The sequence below is a fragment of the Peromyscus eremicus genome, chromosome 4, assembly GCF_949786415.1.
Source record: "Peromyscus eremicus chromosome 4, PerEre_H2_v1, whole genome shotgun sequence".
Taxonomy (NCBI): Eukaryota; Metazoa; Chordata; class Mammalia; order Rodentia; family Cricetidae; genus Peromyscus; species Peromyscus eremicus.
In genome coordinates, this window is record NC_081419.1 from 74,471,698 (window position 1) to 74,476,893 (window position 5,196).

Consider the following 5,196-nt stretch of genomic DNA (forward strand, 5'->3'; position numbering starts at 1 on the left):
TATATATCCCTAAATATAACCTGCTCAGTATGTATAATGTTACTTGTATGTAGGTTTTCAGGGCTGACCATTTGGTATTAAAAAACCAGTTGAAATGCTCTTCCCTGGGGAAAACAATTTCTCCCACTTTCAGCATTCCTTAATTGCCTGTAGCCCTTTATCTAAGGTTGGAGCCTCCTGGGATTTCTCCAGTCTATGTTAGTATGTCTACTGTTTTATCCTTTTTTGGTTCATGTTTAGATCATCATGTTGGTGAGACTTTATGGGTGGAACATCTGACACACTCTCACACCAAACTCCTTGACCATCAGACTCTTAAAGTCTTTCACTCCACCCCTTCTGAGCCATAGATGCTAGAGCTGTATTGTAAATAAATTCACTGGAACTAGGACCCACAATTGTGCATGTTGATTGATTGTGGTTTTTGATAATGGTCTCTGTCTGTTGGAAAGAGAATTTTTCTTAATGGGGGTTGAGATTACACTTCTGTGGGTATACATAGTTTTTATTTTAACCTAAATTTCAAAGCTCTTCAGTATATCACTCTCTCCTTACTAATAATTGTTAGACAACCCTTTGTAAAGTCAGATCCTCATTAAAAACCACTGATAAAAAAACACATCTAGGGGAAGTATACTTCTTTCCTTTCTTCTGGGTATGGAGTGCTTGCTGTTGAAATGGGCAAGTTTGTGAAACCCAGGAAAGTTGTGTTGGTGTTAGCTGAATAATGCTCTGGATGCAAAGCTGTCATCATGAAGAACATTGATGATGGCACCTCAGACCACCCTTATAGCCATGCCCTGGTGACTAGAATTGACTGCTATCCCCCAAAAATAACAGCTGCCTTCTGCAAGAGGAAAATCACCAAAAGATCAAAGATCAAGAACCTAGTGCAAGTATATAATTACGATCACCTCATCCCCACAAGGTACTCTGTGGACATCTCCTTGGACAAAACTGTTGTCAACAAGGATGTCTTTAGAGACTCAGCTGTGAAACACAAGGCCAGTTGGGAGGTCAAGGTCAAGTTTGAGGAATGATACAAGGGTGGAAAGAATAAATGGTTGTTCCAGAATCTTCAGTTTTAGGTATATTTTTGTTTTCATCATTAAAAACTAAATTAAAAAAAAACTAAATTAAAAAAAAATCTACCATAATCTCTAAACTAAGTTTAAAATAAAGAAATCATTTTGAAGAAAGTGAGATTTCAAATGCAAACTCTACTTCATTCTATAAAGACCCAATATTTCTAATTTATTTATTTGTTTGTGTATTTATTTATTTATTTCTTCATTTACTTGAGACAAGATCTCATTACATAACCCCAGTTGGCCTGGAACACTCTATATAGATCAAGCTGCCCTGTGATCTTCTGAAATTAAAGGCATGTACCGTTCTGCCAGGCCCAAATCTTATTAAATAGTACAATTGCAATTCACATCCACCTGGGACATGGGTCAGGTAAACTTGTGAAATAAATCAGTTGGTGCTCATATGGAACTTCATAGTTCTTCTGTTGTAGTGACTGTATAGTCATCCATTGAGAGGAGGCTGAAGCCTTCCAGATTCATGCTCTTTCTACCCTATAGTATGTGAGCTCCTGAAATTTTCCTTCTTGATTATACAATTTAAAAGGATTATGCACAGATGCTACTCTTCTTATATGATTTAAAAACTGGATCCTGGCCAGTACTCCCACTTTGGATTTGTAGTTTTAGGGACAAAAAAGCTAATGGAAACCTGAGAATTATTTTTTATTAATCACGATATTCTAACTGAATATCTTCAAAATTTATTTCACAGTGGTTTGTCTTCAGTGTTCCTTTCTTTACAGTTAAATTTCCCTTGCATCCATATGATGTGCCTCTTTCTTATTGATAGCATATGAGTATGCACCTAAAAACAGGGAGTACAGTGTCACCGCAGTAAAAGTAGTGGGAAAGAACCACACGCTATGGTGTCTTGGAGTGCCTGAACATTACTAGTTGACTAAAGTGGAAGCATCCAGTCCTTCTCCATGGAAATCTGTTGTGAGTCCTTTTTTTAAGATCAAAGTTCCTTTTTGTAACAAAAAAGTTAATTCCTTCATTGACATATGTCACCTGTGTCATCTGCCTCATTAATCGAAGCACATGTGTAACCTTATCTTTATAATTACTGACAAATAAAAAAAGAAGCATTATCTGTTGTAACTTTTAATTCTACACTGCTAAGTCCAAGTGAAACATGCACATCTGCCAGCGATTAGCTTTGCAAAATGTGTCAGACAGGTAAACTACAGGGAAATAATAGTGTTGGACAGATCAACCTGGCACAATGTGATCTGCAAACAGTCCTTTTTAAAAGAAAAAAACCTAAATTACCTAATTGAAAATGTAACCTGATTTTAATCCAATCATTGCCACAGCCTTTGGAGAGGTATTGTCTTGTTGCAGCCTTTTCTTCCCTCTGCTTACACACAACAAACAATCATTGTCGGCATCCCCTACAAGAAATGTGAAAGAAAGTAGTATGTGACACTTGAAAAAGACATACCAAAGACAGCCACAGTAGGAGTTATGACCAGTTACAGAGATGCGTGGAAGATAAAGGAAAGATTCTGGCAAATGATGAATGGTTGGAGTTTTGAAAATCACCTCCGTGTTTACAGTATAAGAAGAGTTAATCACACCTCAAAGAAAGAACTTGTCATTGCAAAGCAGTAACTGCAACTAAATCATTGTCCTGAGACTTTTGTTCAGAAAAACTGAAAAATATCAATACTAACTACAACATAGCAGTATCCCCTACTATGAGAAGGACTCCATTTGAATGAAAGTGTGTATTTCCTTCTATTGTGTTTTGAACATATTAAAACAGAATTTTTGATCTTATAAGAAATTTGTCCTTTGCAGACTAGTATGGGACAAAAAGAAAGCTGATAGCTTCTAGTAATGGAATTGATTCAATTATGAAACTGAACTACTGGTTTGAGAAAGCATGGAGTTGGACAGGTACAGACATGTAGGGAATCATGAAATGCCTTCATTGTGCCTGGAAAAACCTCATCACAGAGAAACTGACATTTTCAATTTTAAAATCTTTTTTCCTCTTCCACGACTCCATTGTTCTTTGAACAGAAAGCTGCAGTGAACTCAGTCTCAGTATTTTGTTTCAAACAAAGAAAAAAAAAGGTGCTCAGATATTTAGTTTTAACCCAGAGCAATGGAATGAACAGATCCTATTTTACTCCTGAAATACACATTAAATATTATCTCATTATTTCAATTTTACTTATATTTATTATTTCTATTTTTTTGAAATTATAATGTAATAACATAATTTTCTTTTCCTTTCTTCCATTTAAATACACCCACATGCCCACATCCTTGCTATCTTTCAAATTAATGACTACATTTTTTATTAATTAGCATTACATACGTACATGTGTGTCAATATATAGTTATAAATATTCAAATACAACACATTTTGCATGCTTAATGTTACTTACATGTGTTTTTAAGGCATGGAAACTGTGGCTCCAGAAATAGAAGACAGACATTATCTTATGAACGGTAATTTATCAGTGAGAATTACCCTAGTGCATGAATTGGCTTTTTGGAGCCCATTCCCTATAGAGGGATTCCTTACTCAACTTGGTAGGCCAGACTTTGTTGACTACCCAAGGAAGGCCTTACCCTCTCTGAGGAGTGGATGAGGGGTGGTGTGGGAGGAAGGTGAGGGTTGAGCAGGAGGAGGGGAGGGAGGGGGAACTGTGGTTTGTATGTAAAAAGAAAAAAAAAACCTTTTAAATAAAATAAAGAAAAAAGAAAAAATGAAGACATTTTGAAATGATCACCTTTTAGAAAATGTTTGTAATCTTGAATGGGAATCTATATATCTTTTCTGTCTTGCCAAACTGTCAAACTGAACTAAAGAACTGGTTCAAAAGTCTTCAGACTGTTGAAAACAATTTTGATCCCATTGATTTATATTTTTAAAATAAGAAAGAGGATTATATACACAGAAAATTTATGGCAATGTTGATGCTCAGAATTGAGGAAAAGAAGATACTTTTAGTGTGGAGAAAGAAAAACGCAACGTGTGAGAAAACAAACAAAGAAACCCAAACCCAGGTTTATCTTTTGCAGACTGTTGACTTCCATGATGCATGTCGCAGTCCTACCCTGGCTGCTATTCTCCCAGGAACTATTTAATCAAGAATTTTTGAGATATGTTGTTTGTACTTTAATGAGGATATGAGGAAGAACTGAGGTAGATTTTCAGGTGAGGAAAAGCATATCTTCTGACCCCAAAGGGTACAGAGGCAAACCCACCATTATTTTCACTGGTGATATTAGGAGACAGGGTGGGGATGCTAGTTCTACCATTTCTACCTTCAAATATTCCTACGAATTTTAGCCAGATTTTTTTTTCTTAGACTCAGGTTTAGAAATTAGTTCTTACTAGAAGGTAAATTTATATGAATGAGTATTCAAGCTTTCCACTGTATTGAGAACCCAGAGGTATAGGAAACCTCATAACTCAGGGAAAACTTACTTAAGATATTTTTTTGTTCCACAAAGCAGACATAAAATACATCAAATCTTCACATGTATCTGAAAGAGAAGGAAGAGATTTACCTGCTTAGCCATGGCCCACTATAGATATGGTAATGTACAAACTTCTGGGACTCTTAAAGCTTGAGCCACATTGTGAAATGTTTATTACAGGGTAGATAGAATGAAGAGTGATTGAACAATAAATGTATAGGGTGGATTCTTAACATGGAATTATTGAAAATTAAGCAACTTACTACTCCCATCAGTATAGAACCTGTGGAACATTCATGTTTGAGGTTAGTAAACATTCACTGGTAAAGGTATAATGAGTAATTTCAAATATTATCCACCACCATATTGATAACTTCAATAAGCAAATTAAGCCTCTGTTTTCAAGATAAAAAATCACAGAGTTTTATGTTTTGTACTTCATTTTTAAATTTATAATGAGCTGATCATAGAATCGTTTGCTCAATTCCTTGAGTATGTTGATTGTAGACCAATTTCTAAACAGTCGTATTCAATAAGAAACACAGAGCCAAATATAGAGGTATAAACCATAGAGATCAAAGCAATAGCCTCCAAGTAAACTTAGCTTACCACCTCACCATAGCTTCTCAAGAGAGTCTCTTCCTGTCTTACCTGCGTCTTTATT

General features: G+C 35.5%; 1 pseudogene; it reads left to right on the forward strand.

Annotated features, from left to right (window-relative positions):
- Nucleotides 1-677: 677 nt before the first annotated feature.
- LOC131908400 (large ribosomal subunit protein eL27-like) lies at nucleotides 678-1,040 on the forward strand (annotated as a pseudogene).
- The last annotated feature ends 4,156 nt before the right edge of the window (nucleotides 1,041-5,196 follow it).